The sequence below is a fragment of the Macrobrachium rosenbergii genome, chromosome 14, assembly GCF_040412425.1.
Source record: "Macrobrachium rosenbergii isolate ZJJX-2024 chromosome 14, ASM4041242v1, whole genome shotgun sequence".
Classification (NCBI taxonomy): domain Eukaryota; kingdom Metazoa; phylum Arthropoda; class Malacostraca; order Decapoda; family Palaemonidae; genus Macrobrachium; species Macrobrachium rosenbergii.
In genome coordinates this window covers 27,803,525-27,819,883 of record NC_089754.1, presented here as the reverse complement: position 1 = coordinate 27,819,883, position 16,359 = coordinate 27,803,525, and the positions used below count along the sequence as shown (strand labels likewise).

The window sequence follows — 16,359 nt, the reverse complement described above, 5'->3', positions numbered from 1 at the left end:
TTAGAAGGGGTCCTCGTGCTTCTTTGCAGCGTCATGCCTTTTCTCACAAATGGCCTCCCTATTCTGTTCACGATTGCTTAGTACGTACCAAGACTGTTTTTCTTCTTCCATTTGAACATATGCACCATAATAATAATAATAATAATAATAATAATAATAATAATAATAATAATAATAATAAATCTGAAGCCCACAAAAACTCTTAGGCAAACTCAGTTAGAATAACCTTGAATATAATTATATTTCCATTATGTGGTATAACTTTAATATTCCAGTATTCTTAATAAAATGTGCAACTGAAACCCGCTGTCATTTTTCGTCATCAGAATAAAATTCATTTAAAAGTTTCCTGTGGATCAGATGTTACTAGAGAGAGAGAGAGAGAGAGAGAGAGAGAGAGAGAGAGAGAGAGAGAGAGATTTAGTTATAATTCAGTATCAGAGAAAAACGCCATTACGACAAATCCCTATAAACAATGAGAGAAAAAGAGAGCAGGGGCCAAACGTTAACAGATCTATAATAGGTTATGCCACAAATCCTCTCATTTTTAGCTGCTCATTATTTTTCCCGTGCGCCAAGGGATTACCGGACTGTTCGTAATCACCACTGCGTTGGTTGATGGGCTGGCTGTGTTCTTTTATAGTGTTTTGAATTGTGCTCGTGAGCACCAGCTCATCACAGACCTAAGACTGACAAAGAGCTACTGCTGCTCGCTATTGAAGATTTCTTTTGGGCTGAGCTGGAGATCAGAAGTGCATAATGAAAAACAGATAACATTTTTCCACTGATGTTAGCTCTAGTCATTATTTTCTGACATTTTTGATTACATCTGAGTCACGAGTGTAACTGCCCACGGCAAAACTTGTCTATGGCGTAGTAAATACAACATTAATGAATTTCCCTTGGCTGTCGTTACCTACATTTGATCATCCAGATTCCTGATGATTAACCCCTTAGGCTAAGACAATAATTATCTTTTACAAAAACAATTTTTTTTTTAGATAATCTTTTCAAAGTATTCTTCGCGACTTCGCCAAGCATACTTTTTCTCATTTCAATAAATTTGTGAGGTAAAGTACAACGCAAAAAAACCACTGACTTCACCAAGCCATTCTCGTTCCATGTTAATTTTTGGCAATAAATTTGTGAGGTAAGAGAGAGAGAGAGAGAGAGAGAGGAGAGAACGCAAAAACCACTCACCCTTAGCTCCTGCCATTTCCTTCCATGTTTCATCCCACATTGCAGTTGCAGTTGCAGCAGAAATGTATCTCGGTAAAATGTTTTTTAATTCCCCACGTTTATATAATACAGCATACCTAATGTACAGGACAATATTTCATTTCAAAATGAAACAATCTATACTGCACCATATGAGACGTGTCAGCAAGGGATAAGTTCGTTATAATCTATAAAATGTTTGTGCGCGAATCTTTTTGTTTAAAGAATTATGTGCAAACTTTCTTGTTTAATAATCCCTATCCAAGACATTTAATTTCTATGCATTTCTAAAGGGAATCAATGCCTTCTCTTTGCTTTTCTCTCAATTCGCATTCAGAGCATTGTAAGTGAAGTAAACATGATAAAAGCAAACATACTATGCTTCATGGAAGCATGGCTACACAAGGGCGTAACCAGCCCTCTTATTCAAAGTGGGCAAGGTTGAAATTATTTCCCCGCAAAAGAAGCAACAAACAGAGCATAGCTAGCAGTGTAACTCCTGTAAGAGGTGGGTGGCTGGTGGGGAGGGGGGGTTTGTTCAACGTGCCCAACTTAGAGCTCCTTGTTGGTTCATGGTTAATGCTCTTGTAGGCAGGTAGAGCGTGGCCCCGGATGTTCACGGCTTTTAGACGTTTTAAGCAGGAGGAGAGGACCCTTAGGCTCTTTTGTGTCGTCTTCAAGCACACTGACTCTCTCCATAACATTAATTTGTACGTCAACATTTTTCATATTTTACTGACCTTCGCTTTCTTAACACTCGTCTAATTAGAGAGTTTTTGTTGCAATCCCCACCCACAATATTCTTCTCTCGACGCACTAAAATTCTCAACAATGTTGAATTCCCATTAGCTAATCGTTTTTACTTTCTTGCAAAATATAGATCCACAGCAACCATACTAGATTTAATGCTTTACTGGATGAGTTTTTGAACAAGCAGGTACAGTTAATCTCAGAGAAACAATTAACTTCTGGATTTGCTCTGCACACTTTCTAATAAATCTATGACCACTGCAAGCCTTATCGCCAAGAAAACGGCCCAGCTGCCTTAATTGATCAATCTTTGAAGTCCAATTATCTTCAATCGACGGCTATACACCAATCACAGACCTGACTTCCAGTTTCTCGTTACATATATTGGTTTAGCTGTACAGCTGTCTCCCACCACGGTCAATCTGGATTGGAATTTGTATACAGAAATGCATACAAATGGAGAAATGACTGTACGAGATGTGGTTTAGTCTCGTACACAACGGGCAAAAAGTATATTCAGTCGGGCTGTGTACTAAAAGATGGGAGCAAACGAGTGTTTATAGAAGCCAAGGTTGAAATGCATGAAAGGATTCATAAGCCAACGATCTTCTGTGGCAGTGACATGTGAATAATGAATGAGTTACGGCACACGTGGCACAAAAATAATTGAAACGATGAGAAATGTAGAGATAAATAGAACGAAAAAATAAAAAAACAAAGATTAGCATAGATTCAATGAGGGACAAGTGAAATGAAAGAAGGTTAGCGTGGCAGAAAGGATGGATAACAGTGTGTGATGGTTCGGTCATGTGGAAAGAAAGGGGGATGATGTGTAAATGAAAAGGGTGCACAGTTCAGAAGTGTTACAAAGAACGAGGAGAGGAAGACATAGAAGGGCCTGGACAGAGAATGTTATAAAGGTAATAGAAAGGGAGGACTTCAACATCCACGAGGAAGAGTGATTGCAATATAGAGGTTAAAAGTTAAGTATGATATATCTTAGTTTAACCAGACCACTGAGCTGATTAACAGCTCTCCTAGAGAGGGCTGGCCCGAGGGATTAGATTTATTTTACGTGGCTAAGAACCAACTGGTTACCTAGCAACGGGACCTACAGCTTATTGTGGAATCCGAACCACATTATGACGAGAAATGAATTTCTATCACCAGAAATAAATTCCTCTAATTCTTCACTGGCCGGTCGGAGGGTTGGACGCTGGGCCAACAGCCTGCTAGCCGAGAACTCTACCCACCCCTCCAATGAAGAACTGCACTATAGAGGTGAATGGTGCAATGAAATCTGGGTGTTTGATACGCTCCTAATGAGCCATCTCTTTAGGTTACGAAACGGCTAATGTTGCAGCAGGTTTCTTTAAAACGGGTTTCATCCTTGATTTTACAGGTAATGTAATGAATGTGGCAGTAATCTATACCTTGTCATTTTTTTGTGAGCCACCCTGTATCTGGGGGAGCGGGTTAATGATATCTATAGATCTATCTATCTCTGTCTATCGATATATATATATATATATATATATATATATATATATATATATATATATATATATATATATATATATACTGTGTATATATGTATATATATACATATGTAAATATATATATATATACATACATATATACATATATACATACATATATATATATATATATATATATATATATATATATATATATATATATATATATAATACATACATACATACATATTCCACCGAGCAAGCCTTAAGACTGCCTGGCATGAAAATGGTAGTCATGTATGTATTGTATCCACAAATGAATACAGACATACGCAATGCAAACAGATAATTAAAACACCCCATGCGCACGTTTCCCTTTGGTTTGCATTGATTGAAGACAAAAAGTTTGTAATTTCCATTATCCATTTTACTTCGCAAGATGTAATTAACTCTTCTCCTCCCTTCATAATTACAATTCGTCCCTAAACGATTCTGTCTCCCGCTGAAAACTAAATGACATTCAAGATGTTAGTTCGGTAATATGATTACCGCTCTCGCAACACTCACTGGGGATATCGCCTCTGCAGCCGTCTTCCCTTCATATGAATCATTAGGTGAAACAGATAGATAGACGGACAGACAGATATATAGACAGAACGAGATATATAATATATATATATATATATATATATATATATGTGTGTATATATATATATATATATATATGTATATATATGTATGTATGTATGTATGTATATATATGCATATATACATATATACGATATATATATACACTATATATAATTATATAAACAGAACAATGCACACACACTTATAATATATATATATATATATATATATATATATATATATATATATATATATATGCATATATACATATATACGATATATATATACACTATATATAATTATATAAACAGAACAATGCACACACATATATATATATAATATATATATATATATATATATATATATATATATATATATATTATATACATATATATATATATGAGAGAGAGTGTATGCCATTTTTTTCTTGTATCACTGTTGTCAAACACTGCCTTAAGAGAACAAGGCTATGACGATACACACATACAACTCTGTGACAGGTGTGTACACAGAAACACAACTATACTTACAGGAAGGAGGAAAGACTGCGGTAAGTAACTGCCGGTAAACGTTCGCTCAGATTTCTTTATCCCGAGAGAGAGAGAGAGAGAGAGAGAGAGAGAGAGAGAGAGAGAGAGAGAGAGAGAGAGAGAGAATTATAATCCTTAAGTTATTTTCTTTCTTCATGACCACTGCAACTTTGTTTTGCAATAATATAGACGGTCTAAAGGCCATTTATTTGACTTAGATCTGACCAAGATCTTTAATTTACTGCGGGATATTACTGACTAAAATCAATTTCTCGCAAGAAACGAAATCGACATACAAAGGGTCCCGCTTCATTTTTCAACCACAGGACCTATGAGAGTCTTCTGGTGGTTCCGGATATAGAATATGTCCTTACAAACACGAAGATATAGTGTACTACTGTGTATATATAACCGACATCTATACAGTGAGTTGAAAACACTGATGATGACTTGTCCACGTGAACGCAGGTACCCATTCATAAAAATATACAGAGCGCATTGCCGACATGGATCTATTCAGTTCTAATTACCATAACAAGAGCATTGTAATTACAGAGGAATGTCGACATAAAGGACATCTATGCTCTAAAGAGCGTCAGCCAGAGTAAGAATTCATAAAACAAGAAATCCGCCTTTTCAGTCGAACGGAGACCCTCGTCTCTTCTTGGTTCAATTACATAAGATTTATTTCCACTTGGAAAACGTGCATGGGAGTTGATAAGTAATATGCTATCTAACAAACGATCTCATATTCCAGGAAGGTCGCTTTTTCCTGTGGATAAAAGGTCAGACGGAATATTTGTTCGGCTTATGCCCCATTGGACTCGACTCCATAGCAAATTCAGCCCCGCCTTCTTGTAATTCTTTACAGACCTGGTAATTTCACTGTGTTGTCTTCAGAGGGGAAATTACTGTTGCTTAGTTGTAAATGCCTACAAAATTTATATATATATATATATATATATATATATATATATATATATATATATATGTGTGTGTGTGTGTGTGTGTGTGTGTGTGTGGTGTATGTGTGTGTACATATACATACATATATTTGTTGTGTCATGTGTATTCAAACACACAAACGCGAGCGCGCGCACACACACACACACACATATATATACAGTATACACACACACACACACTTGAATATTTGGGCATGATATTTCCCTTAAACATACATTGTAATATGTAACTGACTGTCAGCTCTGGACACTTCAAAAAGCTAGGAAACATTACAAAAGAAAAATCAAACCTTTGGTCAATTACAGTCAACAACGTATGTTTAAAAAACTATATATATAATATATATATACTGTATATATATCTAAATTCTAGCTTCTCCCCGGCATGGGGATCGCTCCTATGAAAAGGCAAGACATTCATACTTCAACTACTGAATCGAGGATGGGACTTGAGGAGAGAAACTCCCAGAACATTAACTGCTTGATATACATACACAGAAACCTCTTTAGCAGCGCTTCAAAACTCCCTTCATGCACTGCGACATTTACCTTTATCTTCTACGCACTCTCTCTCTCTCTCTCTCTCTCTCTCTCCCTGGACGTTGATGTCCTCCTTTCCAGTACCTTTTCACATAATCTGTCCAGTCCTACCTACGTCTCCTTCTCATCCTTCCTCCCAAAACTTCAGAACTGTATACTGTTTTCACAAACATCTCATCTTCCATTCTTTTCGCATGAACAAACCATCTCTAAACAGGTTTGCACGCTTTCACTAGACGGCAACCTATTATCAATATAATTAATACTTGTTCTCTACACATATCAGCCATTTTACACTCCAGTCACAATCCATTTTCTTATCACACCATTTTGCACCTATATCTGCTACCCTTCCTCTGACTTATCACTATTCATAGAAATAATAATCAACCACAGGGGCATAACGCCCTTATCTCAGTCCTATTATTACACCAAACTAATCATTTTACCGCCTACATTTTCTAACACGGTTTAATACGCTTTGCTTCAATCACAATAGTTATTCATTATTCTCAGCAACATATTTTCAATATCATATATCCTCCACACCCAATGCAAGCCCTTCCTACTGATTGTACCGTAAGCTTTTTCTAGGCCCAAGGATGACTCAACACTGATTTTTCTTTCTACTTTCAAACTTTTCACATAACACCTCCACATCAATCTTTTGATGCACACAACTTCATCCTCATCTAAACCACACTGCTCTTCCCCTTTCAATCATTTTGTCTTTTGTCTTACTCCCTCCATCAAAATAATACCCTACACCTTCCTAGATTCACCAAGTAAAGTTATGTCCCCATGTCCCCGTAATTCTTACATTTTCCTCTCTCACGCAATTCTTCAGATTCAGAACCTTTCTCTCATCCAGGTACACTCCACGCACCCTTGACTACCACTCAGTCACACTTTCACCACCATAAAGCAGCATTTCCAATCCCGCCAACTCCCGGGTCTCTATTATTCAACCTCTTAACTGCCGTCCTAATGGCTTCAGCAATGACGCTCAAGATTTCTCAAACTTGCACTGACCGCGTCTACACACACACAACACACACACACACACACACACACACTACATATATATATATATATATATATATATATATATATATATATATATATATATATATATATATATATATATGAAATTTTTTATCACACCGTGATTTATATATGAAGTTACAAATGTCAGTTTAATATATATATATATATAATGAACAGGTATATACATGCGCCATAAGATGGCGCGGTGGTAACGTCCACTGGAGTCGTTGAATGGGTCCATGTCAAGGGTTCGCGTCCCAGTGGTACCTGTTCATTTATCACTTATATAAATTTTCGGTGATAATTCTCCATCGGAGATACTAGGTAGTGAATTTGATATTAAACGACATTTGTAGCTTCATGATTATATATATATATATACATGAGAGAGTGCCTGTTATTTCTTTTACTCATTATATGTATGTATCTGTGTGTGTGTGTGTGTGTGTGTGTGTGTGTGTGTGTGTTTGTAGAGGTGTCCTTTTTTCTCATGGTCTCAACTGATATCTTTCGCGTTTCTCCTTCCATTCTTTTTAGGGGCACTTCAATTCATCAAACAGGCTGCGACACTCCTCGTTCGGCCGTCCATTGTTCCCCAAATCCTTTCTTTCAATAGACCCTCACCCCGAATTACATACACACACCAATTTTTTTCCCTCTTCTTTCAGCCATCCATCAACCCCTTCAATAACCCTCCTTCCCTCCCATTCCCTTCCACCCGCCCCTCTGTTTACATGATACAAATTACAAATACCGGGTGAAGGGTAGCAAAGCCTACGGCCCCTGCAACCTCAGTTAACCCATCAGCAAATTTAGCTGGAATTTTTTGGAAGATTTGAGCTTAAAATTTCATGATTCGGGCAGGCAATAAAGGAGTCTATTTCAGAGGACTTTCCTTTGAAAAGTTAAGTATATCTTAGTTTAACCAGACCACTGAGCTGATTAACAGCTCTCCTAGGGCTGTCCCGAAGGATTAGATTTATTTTACGTGGCTAAGAACCAACTGGTTACCCAGCAACGGGATCTATAGCTTATTGTGGAATCCGAACCACATTATGACGAGAAATTAATTTCTATCACCAGAAATAAATCCCTCTAATTTTTCATTGGCCGGTCGGAGAGTCGAACGCTGGACCAACAGCGTACTAGCCGAGAGATCTACCCACCCATCCAATGAAGAACTTACTTCCCTTTGAATGATAATCATTATGTTCAGGATGATAATTATGTGACAGAGTCGAACTAGGCTCCAGGAAGGGCCTCAAAAACCTGGATCAAATCACTGTGCTCCTTTAGTTTCGACTTCGTGTGTTTTTTTGGTTGTGATCAATAAACTGTTCAAGATGTTAATGTCTGGAAGCATTATGAAATTTCATAAAGGGTCCATTTTAAATAGGTGAAAGTCGCTGAGCTGTACGCTTTTCAAGTTCGTCATTTGATGAACTTAGGAAGTCCCGAGAAAACTGTTAACGCGTCTCGTCGTAGTGCAAGACTTCAGATGTGACAGGCTGACAAAAATAAGGAAGCTGATTGGCTTAGCTTCGCCATACCCTTGAAAGTATTAACTCATGTTCCGTTCCGTAGCCTCTGGTCATATTACCGAACTCCTTTTAGAACGATGCATGCTTATCTTAATTTCACTAAGGCGGACGCCGCGATCGTTGCTAATTCGGTGTTAGAGGATATAATTAAAGTTTGTTCTTCCAGCTTCCCATTTTAAACGAGGCATTGCCAACACTCAAACCTTACCCACATAAGAAGAAGTACCATGTGGCCATTATAGTTAGCTTTTGAATAAATAAGAATTTATATAAAAACAGATAACAAACCAACACTGAAAACATCAAAAGAAAAGACAAGTACAATTCGTCACACCCTGTGTGAGAACAGCTGAAGAATGCAAGACTCTTCGGCAATGGGGCTCTCAGGGAGTCATCTGTGTTGGTGTCATGTGCGTGGACAGGGGCATGGGAATAGCAACCTCATCCTTGTCATCCATATTATTGTACGAAAAGGAATCGTGTTTTGAGGGCAAATCCCAATAGGATCTGAGTGTATGTGCTAACAACCACTCTTGAAACTCGACCATATTACACAAGGACAGCAAATTTGGTTGTGTATGGTCCCAAGTGAAAGGGTACCCTTGGTGAAAAAATATATACAGAAAAATTTCTACATAATTCTTTTCTCCAAGTTTACTGCAACCTATTTAGTTTCTTCAAAAATGAAGAAAAAAAATTGGTGGAAATACTGTCATTACGAAATAAGATAATTAGCCCCATAAATTCTAATTCATCCAAGAGTAGAGGGACTTGACTGTGTTCTTCCAAAACGCAGCAGAGGTGCTGGATCTGTCAAAACAGCAGTGACAGATTTCATAGTATTAACTGAACAACCAAAAGTCGAACAACCTGCAGGGTATGGAAACTCCACTCTTTAACTGCACCGGACTGTTGATCCTTGAATACAGGAGGCAAATTATTTTTATTTTCTTAAATCAATCAACTGTTCATTTTTTTTAATAGATTTATCTTTTATATGGCAACAAAAAATATTACAGATTTACCTTTTAAAGACAAGAAATATAATACAGACGTAGGTAAGGATGGCACATTTTGAAAAATATGTACACAAAAAAGGCCTCAGTCACCTCAACAAGAAGTTAATCATCAGAGTGACAGCTAGCGGACTGAAGTGCAATGATTGGCAGATTCTGACAATGTTCTCCTCTTGATATTGCTGTTGTGGGGCTACAGAGCACGAAGAATCTCCACAACGGGTTGAAAAAAAAACAGCAATTGAAGATCAGTCTGCCAGACACACTGGAGGAGCGAGGAAACTTTTGGGGCAGGATCTCGGAGTAGGCCTAGTAGCACCATTAGGCCCGATTCACTGAACTGATGACGCTTACCTTTTCGTTCCACATGGCTGGTCTCGCATACCAGAATTGGCAGGAAAAAACATCCTTCAAGGGCACGGCGATCCTGAGACTAAATACTAGACTGTTTACGAAAATAAGTTACGGGGATTGCTAAATGGAGACTGGGACCTGACATCTCACAGAATGGATGGTGTCTTGGAACAGGTGTGCAAATAATCGCCAGACGGGTAAATAGACACGTGCTGTAAAAGTTATTAGATAAATGGAGAATATGAATACGATGAATATAAAAGAGGAATAGAAATAATACTAAAAAATAAAAGTAAGTCAAGATACATCAGGTTATTTTGAAACTTTCAATATGAAAGCTCTTGTTTACCGTTTCAAATCTGTGTGTAGCAGTTTATTGACATTCAAGTGGGGGAACCTACAGATTTCTGCTGATGAAAATTCGTACCCCGTTATGTATTTTGCCGAGTTGCGTCCTTTAGCTATTTAATATGCTAATTAATGGTGTGATTCGAACAGGGTTCTATGTGGTAATCCTGGAATTCATGCGCTGACTTCATTGAAGAGCAGTAGTTGTTGATGCTGACGAGTAATTATCCCTGACGCTCATTAGAAAGCCAATTACCCAAGGTAAACAAATTATATGACAGCATTAATTTGCTGGGAACTACAACTTTTTTCCTCGAAAATCCAACTGGACAAGGAGGAAAGTATATCAACATAGCAGAATAATGCGCATTATTTTTTTTTCCTTTACCTTTATTTTGTATTAGTGTCTATTTGTGTGTGTGTGTGTGTGTGTGTGTGTGTTAGGCTTCGCTTCATTACAAACACAAGACGACTTAAATAATTTCGTCTTCCTTCATTATAAACACAATACGACTTAAATAATTTCGTCATTTTAGATCATTTCAACTATATGTAAAACCAAATGATTTACCACAGAGTAATTTACACAGTGCGAGGTATACAGCTTTTGGCATTATTGAACTTCCACAAGGAAACACAGAATATGGGAGACGCCTATGTGACTTTACCGAGCAACTTGGCTGAACGTCTCTTTTTTAATAGTGACTCTAAACGCACAAGAAAAATTAATATGGGTTCCAAACAGCGAGAAGGTGAAATGCAAAAGGAACGATTCAGAAATAACTCCGATGTAAGAAAAAATGCCAATTATAAAAATCCAAATAGCCTAAGTGAAAAAATTTTCAAAATTAAAAATCAATCAAAATTCTCACCAAAAAACTGAGGTCAATGACAGCAGTTGAAATATCACCCATCCGGTGACCCCACCTTCCCCCCCACCCCACCAACCCATCAACAATATCTTTCCCCAACCCCTTCCTCCCAAGGCCATTCCATACCGGCGCTGACACCCAACTCCCGTTGGATTATCCACAGTATTTGAAATAAAAACATTGAGATTGGAACGGAAGCTGTGCCAGAAATAGACGAAAAAGCAGCAGCAGGGGGGCCTCTATTTCGACTGAGTCTATTGAATTTCTGTTGAGGATGTCCTCAGAGTGAATCTAAGCGGTTTGCTGCAGGGAAGAGCTTGGGTTAGCGGAAATTGGAACCTTTTACTTTTTTTTTTTTTTTTTGTAAATTCGTGGGAGAAGCGGTTAACTAAGTAAACGGGAATATAGGAAAGGAGTTGACCCTGGCTATGAGGAGAGAAAAAGGAGACTGAGAAAGGACACGGAGGCCCTTACTATGTAAGGAGATAAAAATGGCATAAAAAGACTGACAAAGGACAAGAAAATATTATGGATGACGACGTATGTCTAAAGGGTGTTTCATGAAAAAAACAAAAAATTCTTCGTTGGATGAGTCGGTAGAGCTGCGGACTGTCACTCGATGGGCCGGGGTTCAAAAAAACATAAATAAGGAAAAGTAAAATATTGAATTAGTAAAAAAAAAATTAAAGTAGAATACCTGAGATTGAGAATAAATAAGAAAGAGGAAAAGAGTTCCAGGAGCATTCTCCATCTTAAGAACGAACGTTGAGATGAAATTCCTGTGACAGGAAAGGAACAATTAAATTTTGTTTTCCGAGGCCGGTTCAACCCAACAACCTCGTCAATTGAAAACCCATGAGCTTTTGTTACGTTAATGAGGAACAAAGAGCTCCAAGGCCATAATAAACTATTAATCCTAGAGTTATGGTAGTCAAATATTCAGGGTTGTACCTGTTTCCACTTCTAAATCATCCGGTTCAGCTAAACTGTTGCGCTTTCAACTCAGAATACTTTGCGTGAAAATTCGTAATAGATGAGGTAAAAACGTAAAAATTTGAATTGGAATTTCAATATCGAACATAGGCCAAAGGCCAAGCACTGGGGTCTATGAGGTCGTTCAGCACTAAAAGGGAGATTAACAGTAAGAAGGTTTGAAAGGTGTAACAGGAAGAAAACCTTGCATCTGCACTAGGAAACAATTGTTAGAGAGAGTGGAAAGTCAGATGGAAGAGAATATGAACGGAGGTACAGTAGTTGCAGCTAGGGGCCGAAGAGACGCTGCAAAGAACCTTAAGTAATGCCTACATTGACTGCACTACCTCTACAGGATAAGAATGTGAAAAGAAAACAGTGCCCTTCAGAAACCTAAAACCAAAACGTGTGTGGCTAATACTAAGTAATTTAGCAAAAATGGTATATTGGGAAAACATTATACATTCATGTAACGTAATTAACAGATTTGCAAAATTGTTCTTTGTATTGGCAGTGAATTATGGCGATATGATAATCGGATTTCTCGGCTCGGTGATTTTTTCTTTGCATATGTAAAATTTATAATGATTCCACGCATGCAATTTTTGTTTTTATTACAGAATTGCAGTCTGTGTTTGAAATTTAATATCCAAATGAGAGGATTTACCTGGATAATAAAAAATTCATGTTTAAACCTTTTATTAAAAAAGCAATGACTGCTCCAGCGCCAATAAACACGCCTCTGCCTCATGATGGCTTTGATGAAGTAGGTCTTCGCTTACTGGTATTTGCTGAACGTAACTCTCCAGTATCTACAATATATGCATGGCGTGGTTTAAGAAGCTCTCAAACACATTCTCTTCCACTTTCATTTTTTTGCCTTCCAGACCCATACACACTCACTGTTACACCATTTTCTCCTAACTCATTTATTCTTATGCTTATAATCTTCTGACTAACGTCTTATGCTCTTTCACCCGTCCCCAGTCTCCCATTTATTATGAGCGCTGCTCCTTCTTGCAGCTCCCTCAAGTTAAGTATACAGTTTTATGAGCTGATTAACAGCTCTCCTAGGGCTGGCCCGAAGGATTAGACTTATTTTACGTGGCTAAGAATCAACTGGTTACTTAGCAACGGGACCTACAGCCATTGTGGAATCCGAACCACATTATAGCGAGAAATGAATTTCTATCACCAGAAATAAATTCCTCTAACTCTTCATCAGCCGGCCGCGGGAATTGAACTCCGGCCCATCGAATGACAGTCTGAAGCTCAACCGGTTCGGCCAACAAAGGGCACTACCCTAGATACAACTATCCCTTCCCTTTCCTGCTCAGGCCCTGCCCTTCCACCTTTGTATGAGTGCCCAAACGTCTACGTTTCTCTTCTTAAACACGGCAGCCACGTATTTCTTTTCCTGTTTACTAAATCACTGCACAATGGTCTTATGCACAGGCTCATCTACCATTTAGGGACATTTCATCTCACCAAGGGATCCACAACCCTCAGAGGGATATAAATATATATATATATATATATATATATATATATATATATATATATATATATATATATATATATATATATATATCAACAAACAAAATTTTCCCATTTACACGTATAGCAAAAATTAAAATAGCACATGTCAATAATACAGGACTTTAACAAAACCGGACACAGAGCACACAAAATTACTACATTCAACTCAGTTTTATAATGACAAAGGACAAGCCAATTATTCTTTTAATCTTAATAACGCCAATATCCTTCAAATGAATCTAAGGCAGGACAAGCCAATTACTCTTTTAAAATCTTAATAACGCCAATATCCTTCAAATGAATCTAAGGCAGGACAAGCCAATTATTCTTTTAATCTCAATAACGCCAATATCCTTCAAATGAATCTAAGGCAGAACTAATCACTCGCTAAATAGGAAGTGACCCCACCAAATCCACAGTTCGATGCAGTTTCGAGCCGATGCGTTTGTAAATTGACGGACAGCGAAAAATATCAACGCTATTAGGCTTCATATAATGGAACTGCACAAGGGAATCCAGATGTTGTTAAACGGCCTGGGAAGCTGGGAAATAATGCAATAACGGAGATAAAGTATTTTCTACTGCTCTCTCTCTCTCTCTCTCTCTCTCTCTCTCTCTCTCTCTCTCTCTCTCTCTCTCTCTCTCTCTTACGCAGTAAAGAAGTATTATCTTAATACGAAGCAATGGCTCTCGCAATGTGGGTGTGCTTGTATTTATGCTTCTTTTATTTGCACTTTCTCTCTTTTTTCTTTCTCTCTCTCTAATATTGGCAAATATACTTATATACAGAATAGATATTTATACACATACATATACACACACACACACACACATATATATATATATATATATATATATATATATATATATATATATATATATATATATATATATATATATATATATATATATATATATATATATATATATATATATATATATATATATCATCAATCTATGCATTGTCAACCTGTTTCCGTTCAAATCAAATCTAACATCACTTCATTTATTTGCTCAATTCAACTTCCACACTTCCAGTACTTAACGTGTGCGATTTCACCGCGAGATTTATGATATACCAAAGGTCCCATGACGAGTAACAAAGAGTCCGCTGCGGACATAGTCAGAGGGTGCCACCATCGCAATTAAAGAGCGGAGATACACGACGAAGTTTCCTGACACTTTCAGTATCATACTGCCAAACAATGTACCAAGTAGCTAATATATATTCTGCTTTGATGTAAAACAAAAGTCATCCACGCTCTTCGAGTTTACATCGTACACTCAACATGAGTGACTTTTTTGTCACTGTAGCTGGTGCTACTGTGCAACGCTGGGCGCCAAGATACGAAAATATGACAGACACCATGCTTGTGGAATACCGCCCACAGTGTACATGCTTTAGCAAGCTGTGTCGGATACAAGCAAATACACGTGCAAACTGCATTTTTATGCATGAGCACGTTTTCTAATTATACGTTTTCCAGCCTTCACCTAGAAAAATAATTCATATATATATATATATATATATATATATATATATATATATATATATATATATATATATATATATATATATATATATATGTATATGTGTGTGGGTGTGTGTATGTGTATGAATACATTACTGATCACTTTTACCAAATATAAATATACTCGCAATAACCAAAGTTCCCTCTTAATTCCTCGATTTTCTTCCACTGTATAAGCCTGTCACTACAAGCCTTGAATCCAGAAGGGAAATAAATTGGAAAAACCACATGTTACGAAGATCGATATAAATCTTCTAATAATAATAATAATAATAATAATCATCATCATCATAAGAAATCTCCTACTACTACTACTACTACTACTACTACTAATAATAATAATAATAATAATAATAATAATAATAATAATAATAATAATAATAATATGAAATCTCCTACCACTGCTAATAATAATAATATGGTCTTGGAAAAAATAAAAAATACCAGACATCCTGACATTCCCTCGCTGTGGCGAAAAGACCGGATACAGTGAGTCGGCTGCCATTCGAGACCGAGTGACGGTATTCGAGACACCTACCTACGCGCGGCTTTTGAAGTCTCGGGACGAGAAAAAATAACACCCCGTGAAACGTCATGAGTCGAACGAACAGAGGGTTGGGGGGGGAGGTTAATCTGCCGGATGAAAGGGTCGAAAACACTTTACTGAATTAGGTTGAATGAATGGGACTCCACTTTTGGCGGCGATGGAAAATTAACACCACTTTATGATAATTGTTTATGTTCTCGCCGGAGCGGAGGAGAAGGAGGAACTGCAGAAAAGGGGAAGGAAGAGTATGATGAGGGAGGGGGAGAAGAAGGAATTGATGAAAGAAAAGAAAATGAAGGGGAAGAGGAAAGGGGACACAGAAAGGAATGGAGGAACTGCAGGAAAGGGAAAAGAAGAGTATGAGGAGGAAGGGGAGAAGAATAACTGTCGAGAGAAAATAAAATAAAGGGGAAGGGGAAAGGAGACAGAGAAGGAAAGGCGGCAATGCACAAAAGGGGAAAGAAGAGTATGAAGAGGAAA

General features: G+C 37.4%; 1 protein-coding gene across 2 annotated transcripts in view; it reads right to left on the bottom strand.

The window, feature by feature from the left end:
- amon (amontillado) overlaps nt 1-16,359 on the bottom strand; it is a 273,648-nt gene that overhangs the window by 121,726 nt on the left and 135,563 nt on the right. The window lies entirely within an intron of this gene.